Source organism: Rhincodon typus, chromosome 11 (assembly GCF_021869965.1).
Source record: "Rhincodon typus isolate 14 chromosome 11, sRhiTyp1.1, whole genome shotgun sequence".
Classification (NCBI taxonomy): Eukaryota; Metazoa; Chordata; class Chondrichthyes; order Orectolobiformes; family Rhincodontidae; genus Rhincodon; species Rhincodon typus.
Genome location: NC_063342.1, coordinates 26,928,705 through 26,944,814, shown reverse-complemented (window position 1 = coordinate 26,944,814; position 16,110 = coordinate 26,928,705). Strand labels below are relative to the sequence as shown.

General features: G+C 40.1%; 1 protein-coding gene across 5 annotated transcripts in view; it reads left to right on the top strand.

The window, feature by feature from the left end:
* Positions 1–1,771: 1,771 nt before the first annotated feature.
* Positions 1,772–16,110, top strand: part of LOC109911662 (type 2 lactosamine alpha-2,3-sialyltransferase) — an 86,299-nt gene continuing 71,960 nt past the window's right edge. Inside the window, exons 1-2 of one of the 5 annotated variants that reach the window (XM_048602504.1) lie at positions 1,772–1,790; positions 3,435–3,537. The gene's annotated coding sequence lies outside the window, so the exon portion shown is untranslated. The other 4 variants (XM_048602501.1, XM_048602503.1, XM_048602502.1 and 1 more) reach the window with 4 other exon arrangements.

Below are 16,110 nucleotides of genomic sequence, written 5' to 3'. Positions count from 1 at the left end.
TTGATTCACTTCATGTGATAGAAAGAAATGGCCGATGGCACTGGATACTGCAGAGGCTACAGGCCCTCACAATATTTCAGCAATAGTGCTGAAGACATGTGCATCTAAACTAGCCACATACCAAATAAAGTTGTTCCAGTACAGTTACAAAGCTGACACCTACTCAGCAATATGGATAATTTCCCAAGTATGCCCTATGCACTAAAACCAGAATAAATCCAAACTGGCCAAGTATCACCAATCAGACTATTACAGATAGTCTGAGCTTTTGGAATTTTCTTGCTCAAATGATGGTGGAAGTAGAGTCTTTAAATCTTTTTAAGGCAGTTTGATTCTTGACAACCAAAGGGATGAAAGGTTAATGGAAATATGAAGTAATTGGATCAGCCATGATCTTAGTTATTGGCAGAGCAGGCTCGAATAGCCAGGTGACCTACTCCTGCTCCTGTGTCTGTTGATACATTGGAACAAGTTTTTCTTCAAGTCACTCATCGTTCAATAGGTAAAGGTTTGTAACCACATTACCATTCCATGGCTGAGTCAAAATCCTGCAACTCCCTCCATTACAGCTCTGTGGGGGTAGGGCGGGCAATAAGTTTTAGCCTGGATAGCAACACTCACATGGATGAATTTTTTAAAAATCTGCAATAAATAATTCACCTCCTAATTCTCCAAAGCCTGTCTACCATCTCCAAGGCAAAAGTCAAGAGTATAATTGCCAAATGATTGCAGATCCAATCAAGCTCAAGAAGCTCATCACCATCCAGAACAAAGAAGTTCCATAATTAGTACCTCAACCACCACCCTCAACATACTTTGAGCATGTTAGCTCTGTGTGTGTGTTAATTTCTTGATTAATATATTCTCTGGTGCGATCCACAACAGATGTGAATGTCTGTGCAGTAGACTCTATTTTGGTCCCTGAACAGTACCTGTAGTGCCCAAAAACAGGCAATTCCAAGTCCATTTTTATGGCCAAAGTATTTTGATGTCAAAGATGGTGACTTACTTCCTACTAGAATTCAGCTGTTATGTATTGAGTTCTGCAGCAAGTGGTCTGGTACAGCTCAAGTTGGACAGGTCAATGCTGAGATAGTGCTGCTTGATAGCACTGTTGACAATGACTGAGGACAGGTGCATCCACACAAATCGGTGATGAACAAGAGGTAAAGTGGGTTATTCCCTTAAGTTAATTCTCTCTTCATCTGCAGCAACCCCAGTTGGCAGATATGTCTTTCAGGACTCAGTCAGTGATGGTCACCCAGAGCTTTATTTTTATTCATTCATGGGATGTGGACATTAATGGCTCGGCTAGCATTTATTGATCATTTGTAACTGTCCAGAGGGCAGTTAAGAGTCAATCACTTTGCTTTGGGTCTGGAGTTCCATTTATGCCTGACCAGGTAAAGACAGGAGATTCTTTCCCTAAAGGACATAAGCGAACCAGATGCTTTTTTGTTGCAACATTTCACAGTGGTTTCATGGTTATCATTACACTCTTAATTCCAGTATATCCAGTATCGTTGCTATGTCTGTGTCTCCTCCGAACATTATTCAAAAGAAAGTGTACCGATTAATTAGCCAAGGCACTGCAGTAAGTAATAGTCAACAAAGTTATTTTCAACTGACGTTATGAGACCTTATAGGGTCCAAAATCTAAGGGCTCCCAAGGCTACTCCCCCACCTTTCCATTTCCCTGACCCCATTGTGTGGTTTGTGGTGCATGCTTGCTGGTGGAACAGAATTCACTGAAGAATAGTGATGAGGATATCTTGAACATTGGCTGATAGGTATGATTTTCAGATTATGACTGTGCCTGGTTGTTATTGTTTGACCTACAGAATAGCCTGCTGAAATTCTGTACAAGTCCACATTATACTGAAGAGAACTTTGCAAGACTGTGAGAGATAATTGCACCCTTTTAGTGCACTGATGTGATGTTGTGTTTGCAGTTAAGAGTTCTTTTTTTCTAGTAGTCTAATGTAGCAGAGTGGCTTGCAAGACTACTTAAAAGGCAATTAATAGTCAATCATAATGGTGTGGCCTGAAAGAAACAGACCAAATTAAATAAGAAAATTGAGGACATTAATATAAAACAGTTGACTTTTTACAGCATTCATAATGCTTTATGATCACTTTACTAGTACCAGCTGGCACCACTACAGTTTCTAATTTATATGAATGTCCTGGATTCAGAAACATAATACAAAGTGGTCAAATTGGAAAATGATACTAAGCTAGGAGAGACAGTCAAAGCAAAGGACAGAGCTCAGAAATTAGAAAGAATTAGACAAAAGGTAGATGAAACTCAATACAGACAAGTACATGCAGGAAGAACCAAAAAATGACAACATACATAGTTTGTAAAGGGTGTTAGAAACTACTGATAATGAAGCTGAAAAACACCCAAGAGTTCAGGCAATGTTCAACTAATAAAAAGTAACAATCAACAACGCTAATATAATGTTAAACAACATAAGCAAAACAGTAGAATACAGGTTTAGAGAAGTTAATAAGCAGGCTGCATGCACAGTGAAAACAAAATCATTCAGTAAGTCACAAGATGGGCATGTTTGCGTCACTTGAGGAGGCAGTGGCCTATTGATAAATTGATATTCCAGAGCCCCGAGCTAGTGTTCTAGGGACAAGTTTTGAATCCCACTATAGCAAATGGTGAAATTTGAAATCAATAAAAATCTAGAATTAAAAACTATCCAAAACGGTGTCCGTATTTGTTGTAACAGCCAATCTGGGATTTTAATGGTTTCTAATTTATGGAAGGGATTTTGCAGTTTTTACGTGATCTGACTTCTATGTGACTCCAGGCTCACAGCAATGGTCACTACTCTTTGAAATGGCCGAGGCAGCCGATCAGTTCAAGGGCATTTAGAGTTGGGCAACAAATGTCAGCCTTGCTAGTGATATCAACATCCCATGGGGGACGGCGGAAGGTGATGCAAAAAAGATAAAAGCCCGCTCGTACCGCTCTTTATCTTGCTGTTGTGGTCGAGGGGTGGGAGGATTTTATCTGTAATCGTTTACTTGATGCATTGCACAACATTCAAAAACAGCGAGGCAGTCATTTTATTTGCTCGGAAGAAAAAACTAGCAGGTCCAACGGATGTGCGGTCCATTGAACATAAAGACAACAAAACTAACCCTTTTAACAAGTTAAACTCTTTTAAAAAACTTTCCACTAGTGATCTCCCACTGCGTTTCTTTCCCTAAAACAAAAATTGGGTATGTTTATGAGAAGCAGGTGGGCGTTGTTTCCTAGTCGCTCACCACATGTCAGTCATTTCAAAGAGACGTAAATTACAGCATGAGGCACAGCTAAGACTTTTTTTTTGTGCTTAGCAGCATCCACACAGAGGGCAGTTGCATGTTGTGAAACGAGCTGCATTTAACCTAGTTTTGTTCCGCCTCTCTCGCAGAGACAGTACGATCGTCCCACCCACTGCTGGCTGCTAAGTAGCGGAACGGAGCGGAAAAAGTATATAACGGAAAATCAGCTTCATTCTTGCTTGTGTTGATCAAGTAAGTGTTTACTTTGCCTTAACCACTCGGGTGTTAAACCCGGACGGGAGAGGGTTCAGTGGGGTTTCTTGTTAATTCGCTTCTCACTCCGATTGCTATTAAATCTCTCCCCATTTGCCAGTTTTGTTTGTTTTAGAACGTTAACCACCTGAAATTAAAGATCTTCCTGTTTTTGTTTCTCGCCATTGTCCTTTTTCACTTCTTCCTTTGACTCCTTTCTTCTCTTTTTTCCCCCCACCCCCCAATCTGCTGGAACTCTTAATTTTTCTGTCTCTTGAAACATCTGTTTTTATCACTTTTTTTTTAATGTTGGATGTTTTTGTTGCTCGTCCGGTTCTCTTCGAGGGAGTTTTTTCTCTCTCTCTCTCTCTCTCCGGCGTACAGTTTCACTGCAATGCTCCGGCACCTCGTTTCAGTAATTTTCAGATTTCAGTTTGGGGGAAAAAAAATTGGTTCATCTCAGCAGCGACTGAAATCGTGATTGCGTTATTTAGTCTGTTCTGAAACCCCCTAACTGTGGTGTCTGTTATCGGATGATGATTGGAAAGGGGAATTCAGAGTCATAGATGCTTCTGTCCACTTCGTGCGCGCCAACCACTAAACTTATCTAGTCCCGTTTGCTAGCATTTGACCCACTTCCTATTCATATACCTATCCAGATGCCTCTTAAATGCAATTGTACCCGCCTCCACCACTTATTTTGGCAGTTAATTCCATACCTGCACCACCCTCTGCCTGAAGAAGTTGCCCCTCCGTTCACTTTTAAATCTTTCACCTCTGACCTTAAATGTGCCCTTCTCGTTTTGGACTCTCCTATCCTGGGAAAAAGACCTTGGCTATTCATCCTATCCATGCCCCTCATGACTTTATAAACCTCTACGGGATTGCCCCTCAGCTTCTGATGTCCCAGGGAGATAAGTTCTAGCCTATTCAGCCTCTCCCTTTAACTCAAACCCTCCAATCCTGGTAACATCCCTGTAAATCTTTTCTGAAGCCTTTCAAGTTTAATAAATCTTTTGTATTGTAGAGAGACCAAAATTGAACACAATCTTCTACAAGTGGCCTCCCCAAAATCCTATATTCAATGCACTGACCAATAAAGGCAAGAGTACCAAATGCCTCCTTCATTCAGCCTGTTTATTGCCATCCCTGACTGACTGTTAATGTAGTAGAAAGCAATTTTGCACTTTACCTGATCTGGTTAACTTGTACTTTTAAGAGCCCTGCCCCATAGATCTTCGATTTTATGATCATTACACTTAGTTAATTTTAAAGCCCTCATTTTGTTTTCAAGTCCCTGTATATCTTGGCTTCTCCCTGACACAGTAACCTCTTGGAACCATGTCCAAATTCTGCATTGCCTTCAACATCTTTTGTATGGTCCTGTCCTCCTTGGTCAATGTATCTTTTAATTGTTTCCTTCTTGGCATATGAGCAAGTAAATTAACATTTATTGCTCATCCCTAATTGCCTTTGAGAGTTTTTAATGAGTCACCATCTGGAACTGTTGTAGTCCAAGGGCTGAAGATATACCCTCAATGCTGGTAGGGAGGGATTTCAGTAGTTTGACCCAGCAACAGTAAATGAACAGCGATTAAATTGCTCCAAATCAGATGTAAAAACAAAGTGCTGGAGAAACTTGGGTCTGGCAGCTTCTGTGGTGAGAGTTAATGTTTTGTGCCCAACAAGATTCTTCAGGTCTGAATAAGGCTAGAACTTAATAATTTTACTGCTGTTTCTGGTTTGCATGCCATCATCTCCGTTCAAGGTCTGCTGTTGTGCTCCAGTGAAGCCAACACAAGAACAACAACTCCCTTTTTGTTTAGACACATCTCAGCCTTCCAGTCTCAACACGGAATTCAGCAATTTTAGACCAGGAATATGGACCTCCAGTTTTATTACATCCCCTCACCTGCTCCACCCTCACATCTTGTTTGTAAGGATGGGCTTTCAACAGAGCTGACCTATTTTCTAGTATTTACGTCTATTCTGAATGTGCATCATTTCCCTACTGCTATTAGCATTCTGCTCCATTTTGTTTGTTCTGGGCACCCTCCCCACCCCACCCTCACCTACTTGCTCCTCTCTAGCACACTTTTTTGTATTTATTTCAGATCTGCAACATCTGTAGCATTTTGCTTTGATTTTGAGTTTCAATTCTGGATGATGAGTGCCTTTGAGGGGAATTTGCAAGTGGTTGTGTTCCCATGCATCTGCTGCTCTTGCCATTCTAGATGGTTGAGATTGTGGGCTGGGAAACTGTTATAAAAGGAGCCTTGATGAGTTACTGCAGTGAATCTAGCAGATGGTACACACTGCCATCACAGTGCATCAGTATTGATAGGAGTGAATATTGAAGACGATGGATGCGGTATCAATCAAGTGGGCAGCTTTGTCCTGGATGTCAAGCTTCTTAATGTTGTTAGACTGTGCCCATCTAGGAGAGTGTAGAGTATTCCACCACACACCTGACTTTCAACTTCTTTACGGTGAACAGGTAATACAGAAACAGAAGTTGAGTTACTCACCGAAGTTCCTAACCTCTGGTTCAGTCTTACAGCAAAAGTATGAAAATGGCTGATCCAGGACAGGATGTTGATAATGGGAAGTTAACAGTGATAAGGTCCACTGAATGTCAGGAGACAATGATTAGATTCCCTCCTGTTGGAAATGGTCATTGCCTGGTATGTGTGACATGAATGTTATTTGCCACTTATGGACCAGACCAAACCCCTGCAAATATAATCAAGGAGATAATCTAGACCCTAACTTTTTATTCAAAGGCACATGTAAGGTGCTGCATTCCAGATGTCATTCGATTGGTCACACTACTTCACTTTAAGCAAAACACGCTTTATTCTTATCTCCAGTCAAAATACAAACAAAAGAAGAAATTGAAATAATTAACCCAATGGAAAACTTCACCGAGTCATACAGCATGGAAACAGACCCTTCGGTCCAACTAGTTCATGCCAAACATAATCCCAAACTAAATTATTCCACTTGCTTGCAAGTGGTCCATACCCTTCCAAACATTTATTATTCGTGCACTTATCCAAATGTCTTTTTAATGTTTTAACTGTATCCGCATCCACAATTTCCTCTGGAAGTTCATTCCACACATTAACCACTCTGAGCTTTTGTTTAGAAAAGTTGCCCTCTTGTCCTTTTTTTTAAATCTTTCTCCTCTCACCTTAAAAAATGTCCCCTATCTTGAAATCCCTCACCCTGGGGAAAAGACACCTGCCATTCACCTTATTTACGCCCCTCATGATTTTATAAACCTCCATAAGGTCACCTGTCAATCTCCTACGCTCCAGTGAAAGAAGTCCCAGCTTGTCCATCTGCTCCTCGTAACTCAAACACTCCACTCCCGGCAACATTCTGGTAAATCTCTTCTGAACCCTCTTCAGCTTAATAATATCTTTCCTGGAACGGAGCAACCAGAACTCAACACAGTACTCTAGAAGAGGCCTCACCAAGATCCTGTATGATGTCAACATGACATCTCCACTCCTATACTCAAAGAACTGAGCAATGAAGGCAAGCATGCTAAACACCTTAACCACCTTCTCTATATGTGATGCAAACTTCAAAAAATTCTGTACCTAAACTTCTAGGCCTCTCTTTTCTACAACCTAAGACCGTAAATTTAGTTGTACAAGTCTTGCCTTCGTTTGTTTTACCAATATGCAATACCTCCCATTTATCCAAATTAAACGCCATTTGCTGTTCATTAGCCCACTGACCCAGTTGATCAAGATCTCTTTGTAATCTCAGATAACCTTTTTCACTGTTCACTATAGTATCAATCCGCAAGCTTACTACCCATGCTTTCTATATTTTCATTGTTTGTCATCTATGTAAATGACAAAAGCGGACCTCGTACCGATTTTTGTGGAACTCCTGGTCACAGGCCTCCAGTCTGAAAAACAACCCTCCACCATCACTGTTTCCTGCTGTTCAGCCAATTTTGTATCCAGTTGGCTAGCTCAAGATTTCTACTGAACTACTAAACTGCAAACTGTTTCAATATAGTAACATCCCATAAACTGACCCTTGGCAAAGGCAAAGTCAGAAAAATAGATTTTCTGCCACAATCACATGCGAGACAGAGAGAACACAAGCTTTTTAGCTGTAGCAGCAAGAGAGAAAGACTGCTTCCACAGTCAACTTTTAAATCCCAATAACTGTTTCTCAGACTGGAGGTCTGTGACTAGTGGTGTGCCACAGGGGTCAGTGCTGGGACCTTTGCTAATTTGTTATTTACTTAAATGATCTGGCTATGAATGTATGAGGCTTGATTGGTAAGTTTGCGGATGATACAAAATTAGAAGGTATCGTTGAAAGCGAGGAAGGTTATCAAAAATTACAGAGGGATCTTGATCAGATGGGGAAGTGGGCTGAGGATTGGCAAATGCAATGCAGTACAGATAAATGTGAGGTGTTGCACATTGGAAAGTCAAACCAAGGTAGGGCTTACACAGTAAATGGTAAGGTCCTGAGAAGTGTTGTGGAACAGAGGTACCGAGCAGTACAAGTATATAGTTCATTGTAAGTGGTGTCACAGATGGACAGGGTGTTGAAGATGACCTCTTAGCATGCTGGCCTTCATTGGCTGAGGCATCGAGTACAGGAATTGGGACGTTATATTACTGTTGTATTTGTTGTTGGTGAGGCCGTACTTGGAGTATTGTGTACGGTTTTGGTCACCGTGTTATAGGAAAGACTTAATTAAACCAGAAAGTGTGCAAGGAAGACTTAAGAGGATGTTGCTCAGACTCGTCGGCCTGAGTTATAGGGAGAGGTTGGCCAGGATAGGACTTTATTCTGTGGAATGTAGGAGAATGAGGGGTGACCTTATTGAAGTGTACAAAATCATGAGGGGCATAGATAGGATGAATGGATATATTCTTTTTCCCAGGGATGGGGAATTGAAAACTAGAGGGCTCCAGAGGTGTTTCAGAACATCAGTATACAGATTGTTAAAAATATCTACCCTGAGGGACTCCTGCAATGATGTACTGTGGTTGAGATGATTAACTCCAACATTGGTGACTATTACTTTTACATTCGGCTGACTTCAACCAATGGGACCTCGTCCCTTGATTTTCATTGATCCCTGTTTTGCTCAGGATACTTGGTGTTGTACTCAGTTGCGTGTTGCTTTGATTATGAGGGCAATCCCTCTTGCCTAACCTCCTTGAGTTCTGCTGTTTTGTCCATGTTTGTTCCAAGCTTGTATTGAGGTCAGGAGCTGAGGAGTCCTGGCAGAATCCGAACTGAAGAGGAAGCTGGGTCACATTGCTTTAGCTGATAAAGTTAACTGGATGTTGTTTTCATATTCTGACTTTGTTCTTATGACAATGGTGTGTTGTTGTGGAAGGATTTTCAGACTGACAGGCTGTGATGTGAATTCTCTTTCTATTGCTGTGAATATTCTTGTATGAATGAATAAGATGTTAGCCTTTATAGTGGAAAATGTTATGGGCTGTAATGTGTAAGTTGAAGAAGAGGCCATTTGTCTTCCAGAAAGGTATCTGGTCAGATAACAAAACAAAATTCACGGCCAGATTGTTGTCTCTGTTAGTACTGCCTCGAGTGGTAGTCACACTCTGTGCCTTTAATTCAGGTGGGAATGCCCAAAGCTCATTTCAGTTCACCAGATAAAAGAAAGTGATGATGTTAATGAACAATGTTAACATCTCTGAACAGGTTGATTTAGAAAAGTAGGTTAATAATTTAAATAAAAGAAAAAGGGGGAAAAAAATCCGTTCACATTCACCTCTTGTGTTGCAGTGGAAGTGCCCCTACCTCTGGAGGCCTGGGTTCCAGTTCCACCTGTTCCAGACGTGTGTAAAACATCAGTGAACAAGTTGATTAGAAAAATAGGTTGAAGTTTAAAAAAAGCACTCCGGAAATGTTGCAAAGGTTGTCCTGGCATTGTGATAGTATAACTACCATTGAACTAGAAGGAACAAAAACGGAAGTTGCTGGAAAAGCTCAATAGGTCTGGCAACATCTGTGAAAAAAAAAAAATCAGAATTAATGTTTTGGGTCCGGTGACCCTTCTCAGAACTGATGGTAGCTGGGAAAACACCGGTTTATATGCAGAAAATAGGGAAGCAGAGGGGGAGGGGTTAGGCAGTAAATAGCAGGTGGGGATAGAGCACAAAGAGAGAGAAGAGCAGTGTTGTTCTTCCACCTTGTGTTGAGCTTTGCTGGAACACTCCCTGCTGAGCTTTTCCAGCAACTTTGTGTTTTTGTTCCTGACTTGCAGCATCCGCAGTTCTTTTGGCTTTTATTGATCTAGAAGGCCTGAGTTGAGGTCCCACCTGCTCTAGAGGTGTGGTTGTAACCCATCTGAACAGGTTGATTTTGTAAACATCTCTTCTCAGGAAATGTTTGTGTTGATGCAACACTGGATGCCGTTTTACATGTAACATTGAATGTAAATGTCTACTGGCACTACGTCTTTCCTTTTGGCTGGTATAGCAGATTATGTTGCTTGACTTCAGTTTAATCACTTCAACTATGTGTACAAACCTCAGCCGGGAAGAAAACTCTGAATTTGATATTTTCATATAACAGTTTGAAAGTATTAGTGAGATAGACGAATGTATTTTCTGTATCTGCAGAATAACTTGGTCCCAAGTGTGCTCTTGAACACCGGTCACCATAGTAGTTTTGACTGATCTGCATGGCCTGTCAGTATGGTATCTTAGACAACAAGGTGCAGGGCTGGATGAACACAGCAGGCCAAGCAGCATCATAGGAGCAGAGAGGCTGACGTTTTGGGCCTAGACCCTTCATCAGAAAAGTATGGTATCTTGTTGCCTCTCTGAGGTCTAAGAAGGTTCAGCAACCCATATTATTTCTGATGGTAAATATTAACATTGCATAAACTTGTTTGACCTGTGGAAAAGATTTCATTTACTTCATAAAGTTTTTCAGAGGCAGCAAAGGCTAATCCTTGGAAATTGCCATTTGCACTAAGCACTAACAAAATGTAGCCAAAATCAACAATAAGTAGTTATTTAGTGACCAGAAAGATACTTGCTTCCGGGACTCTTGTCATATTTTTCAGGCAACAGTTAAAATGCTTTCATTATAAGGCAATCAATAGGTTTATATTTGAAGGTGCAGAAGGCAGCTGCTTGGACATTAAGTTACCTGCTTCATTTCTAGCAATTGGCACACTTGAACCAGCTATAAACAACAAGGCCATTAGTCAGACTAGTTATCGAACAAATACTAGATATCTTGAAACAATCTTTTGCCTCCCTCTTGCATCAACTGATACTTTATGGTACACAGCTGGATGACAGTAATCTACTTTATAATTTTGCAATATATATGGGTTGCCTTCCACCATGGTTCATCGGAGCAACCAACAACAATTTGCATTTGTGAAATGCGCGTGAAGGCATAGAGGATTTCAAGTATTTATTAGGAGGATATTGCCATTAGGCTACTTCAGAGCAAGCACATTGTTCAGTGCACAGAAATGTAAACACACTTAATTTAGTGTTTTCTATCAGTTGCAATTCCAGAGGTTTTTTTAAAAAAATGCCCTTAACTTTATCTGAAGGAAGCACCAGACCACTCACTTGGGAAGGTGCACTTGTGTATGTTTTACTGCTTATCTTACAGTTAACATGCAGACTATTGATACAATGATATTTAAATGGAATTGTGAGAAACATGAGATTGAGCATTCTTTACAGCTGAATACTTGTATGAGTATCAATGAAGGAATAATTCCAGGTGAAGTTTTGCAACCCAACACGTACTTCACTACTTTATGAATTTTGTTTTCTTTAATCATTCACTGGATGAGGGTGTCACTGGCTAGGCAGCATTTATTGCCCATCCCTAATCGCCCAGAGGACCGTTAAGAGTCAACCACATTGATGTGTGTCTGGAGTCACATGTAGGCTAGACCTGGTAAGGATGACTGTTCCCTTCCCTAAAGGACATTAGTGAACCAGATGGGTTTTTCTGACAATTGACAATGGATTCATGGTCATCATTAGGTTCTTAATTCCAGATATTTATTGAATTCAAATTCCATCATCTGCTGTGGTGGGATTTGAACCTGGGTCCCCAGAATGTTATCTGTGTCTCTGGATTTACAGTCCAGTGATAATACCGCTAAAGGCCATCACCTTCCATATGCATCTCTGCGTTTAAAAGTACTTTTGACAGCAGTGGGAGAAAACAGTAATTATATTGTACAAAATAAACTTCTGGTTGGGGTGCCTAAAAAAAACCAAGTTATTTCTATAATCTATATTTTTGTTGCTACAAGTTTAACTTTACTGTTATTGCAGCCTGTTTAGGTGTACCTGGAGTATAAATTACCCAGGGCAGGAAAATTGCAGGCAGCTCTCCCCTTGTGCATGTGTATGCCCATTAGACCAGAAAGAGGTAAATTATCCTTGAGAGTTCATTGGTATAATTGTAAATTGCATTGTGGTGTTAGGTGTACCTGAACCTAGATGTTGTACGTGCCTAAATAAGTGTACTCAGGAGCTCTTCTTTCTTTCCTGTGGTGCTATTTGGTTGGGTCGTTTAGTTTATTTTTATAAACATAGTACTGTCACTGAGCTAGTAATCCAGAGGCTCATAGGCTAATGTAATGGGAACAGTGTTTCCAACTGCATTACAGCAGCTGATGAAATTTAATTTCAATTTAAGAAATCTAGAATTGAAAGCTAGTCTCAGTAATTGTGACTGAAATTATCATCAATTTTCTTTTAAAATAGTCTGTTTCACTAATGTCTTTAGGGAAGGAAATGTATTATCAACTCCCAGCCTGGCAAACACGTTACTCTGGGCGCGCAGCAATGTGGTCAGCTCTTATCTCCCCTTTGAAATAAAAACAGAAATTTCAGGAAATGTTCAGCAAATCTGGCAGCATCTGTACAGAGAAATCCCCTCTGAAATAATCTAGCAAGTCCTCTCCATGCAAGGGAAATTGGGATGAGTAACAAATGCAGTTGTTGCCAGTGATAACTATGTACTATTTTTTAGAAACACAACTTAAAAATGTTCTTAAAATAAAATTCTCCAAGACCCTCAGCTTGATCAGTTCAGTTCTGAGGAAGGGTCACCAGACCCGAAACGTTAACTGTTTTTTCCCTTCACAGATACTGCCAGTCCTGCTGATCTTTCCCGGCAACTTTGTTTTTGTTCCTAATTTGCAGCATCCACAGTTCTTTTGGTTTTTATTTTGTATTTTTCATAAACCTGCCTGGGTTTACTGGTTTCTGCTACTTGTCAAATTCTTCTGTTGTAGATGCTTTTTTAAACTTGATAATTTCTCCAGATGTATATTGCATGTTTTCATGTGGGATGAAAAACAATATATTGCTTCATTGCAATACTTATGAAGTAGAAGTTGTGCATACTCGGTTGTCCATTATGAAATTTTAAAGAAATTAATTATTCAGCTGCCTCGGTTAGGGTGACTATAATCTTTCTTGATTTAACAAACAATTGATTTTACTTGTATTATTTTGTAACAATCTGTCCATTGAGTGAAGGTGATAAAATACTGCTTTCTCAGTTGTGCCATTTGAGAAGACTTTGTCTTTGCAGACCATAGGGATGTTCTCTCATTAGAAAGGCGACTGATGGTGGTTTAACCTGAGGGTCACCATGCCTCAGGTGATGGGAGAGATTGAGAAGGCAAGTTCTTCATGGTAACCTTAGTCAGTGTGGGAATTGAATTTGTTGTTGGTATCGCTCTACATTGCGACCACCTGTTTAGCCAATTGACCTTTGCCAGCTGATAGGAACCGGTTGATCCTGCTTTTTTTTTAATCTGACTCTTCATACTTGGCATGTATACAAGGGCGGATATGTTCCAATTTTGAGGAGAAATTGGCACATCAGTTTGAATATAGCCTTAGCTATTCAGCTAAATTTAATAGGCTGGGGAATTGGACTAGGGAATTAATGGTATGGTTTAGGTATCTGTCATGTTTCCCCATCGGAGAATTTAGAACTAGGGATTATTGTTTAAAAATCGGGGGGTCATTCATTTTAAAACAGATGAGGCAATGATTCCTCTTGGAAGGTTGTGAGCCTTTGCAACTGACTTCTTGAAAAGATAATGAAAGCAGAAGTTTTGAATATGTTGAAGGCAGAAATAGACAGATTCTTGTTCAGCAAAGGAGTGAAAGGATATCTGGACTAAGCAGAAATTTGAATTTGAGATTACCGTAATATCAACCATAATCTTATTTAACAGTGGAGAATGTTTGTTTATTTGTTTGTTTGTTTGAGAAGCTAAAAGGCTTGTGTCTGCTCCTGATTGATGTGTTGTGGATATTTCCTAATCACTCAGATTTTATGTCACACCTGTGGAGCAGGTGAGACTTGAACCCAGGCCTCTTGGCTCAGAGGCAGTACGAATGTGCCACAAGGGCCCTTCGCGTTTGAATGAATTATGCTGTTATCTGTGTCAGCTGCAACAATTAAACTGGCAGTAAAACATAACTAGTCTAATGCCAAAGCTACACCTTTTGTGAAGTTGGTCAAATTTCACAGGGAAACTGAATATGGCTGCCCCATATTGTGACTTGGAAATATTTTAGATTGCTGTGTGAGCTAAATCTAAAATACACATATTTGAAAGCAACCAAAGCCTTCAGATATGACACATTCTAAGAAAATGCTTGTTAAAATTTATCTGCATAAGCATGTGTTTTGTTATTCCTCCAAAATCCTCACAATTAGAAAATGTAAACTCGTCCTTTTGCCACTTAGTAGCTGTAAAATTTTTAAGATAAATTTGAAGTATGAGTTTTTTAAAACATTACCTCAAAACGAAGCATACGGTATGTTTTATTTTATTTGGGAAAATGTGACCATATGGCAAACTTTTAAGGCTTTATGTTGTGATTATCTTTTTACATATGTGATAAAGTTATACAGAAGTGTGCTGGTTGTGTTCTCAAATTGTGCTGCCTTTGTCCTTATCAATGATAATGGTTGTGGATTTAGACGCTGCTGTTGATGGAGGTTTGAATTACTGCAGTGAATCTTACTATCAAAAGATGTATCAACTATGTTGTAATGCTTGTATAGCTGGTGGATGAGAGCCAGTCCAGCTGGTTCTTTTTGTCCTGGATGGTGTCTCTGTGTTCTGGAGAGTTGTTGGAGCTGCACAGGCATGTAGGGAGTATTCCAGTACACGTCTGACTTGCATCTGCAAGGTCTCTGGAATCGCACAAACAGATGATTATGACCATGATCGTAATCTTAAGTGTAATTCTAATTAGTCTAATCTGCATTGAGCTGGAAAAATTACAAAAGCTGAAGGGAAAATTTTCAGTTAAGAAGGGAGTAGAAATCTTAAGTGAACGAAAAATTGACACACCACCAACGACCAGGAGAGTGAAACCAAGATATTTGCCCAAACAGGTTTTGCAGTGATTAAATGGGACAGTTACTATCTTCATTGCATAGAAATTCTTTTGAAATTTGACTGTAGAATAAAAATAGTTCTCCTTCGTAGTTTAGATGGAGTCAGGAAACAAAAGGCCTGTAGTTCTTAGAAGCTCTTGCTGCAAATGCAGAGAAGTAGCAGTCTATCTAGCCTTAACATTGTTTTGTTTCCCAAACATAACTCCCCTTTTATTGAAGGAGATATTGAACTCTCATTGTCAAGTGTTTGCTCTGGATGGTGAGATGTTTTGGAGCAGTGCTTTACTCATTAGCAGTGAGGTGTGGGTTGATAGTGGGAGAGAATCTGGCTAGAGGGAAGGTTCCTTTTTTCTTTACAAAAAAGCTTTTTTAAAAAAAACAGTAGCCATTTGAGTCAACCACACCTACCGAATGCAAGTACATCAGCATAATTCATGGGGCAGAGGGAATGACAAAAAACTGGTAATATTTATAACACAGTGTTCCAACTGCCCTCAACGTGTTTGTTTTTAATTCATTTGAGGAATAAGAGTATCACAGGCTAGGCCAGCGTTTATTGCCCATCCCTAATTACCCAGAGGGTATTTAAAAGTCAACCACAGTCTGGAGTTGCATGTAGGCCAGACCGGGTAAGGATGGCAGGTGCCTAAGGTCATCAGTGAGCCAGATGGATGATTCCTGATGATCAACTCTAAATTCCAGATTTTTATTGAATTCACATTCCACCATCTGCCACAGTGGAATTCGAATCCAAGTTCCTAGAACAATACCTGGGTCTCTGGATTAACAGTTCAGTGATAATGACCCTAGACCCTTTGTTTCCCCTTTCCAGTGCCTTCATCAAAAAGTAAAGAAATTACTATACTTTATCTATCTGCCATTCACTTGCCAAATAAATGATTAATACTTCGAGTCTGGCGACCGTTTGCACTGAAAAGCCATAGCTATTATGGAACACTGTCTGATATCTCATTATGTGCAATTTCCAAAGTAGATGGGTGACCGATCTGCTCAGACCATCCATACATCAGCTCCTGCTACTACCTCACTCTCTCTAAATGCATTCTTTGCCTGAGATAACAAGGTGTAGAGCTGGATGAACACAGCAGGCCAAGCAGCAACAGAGGAGCAGGAAAC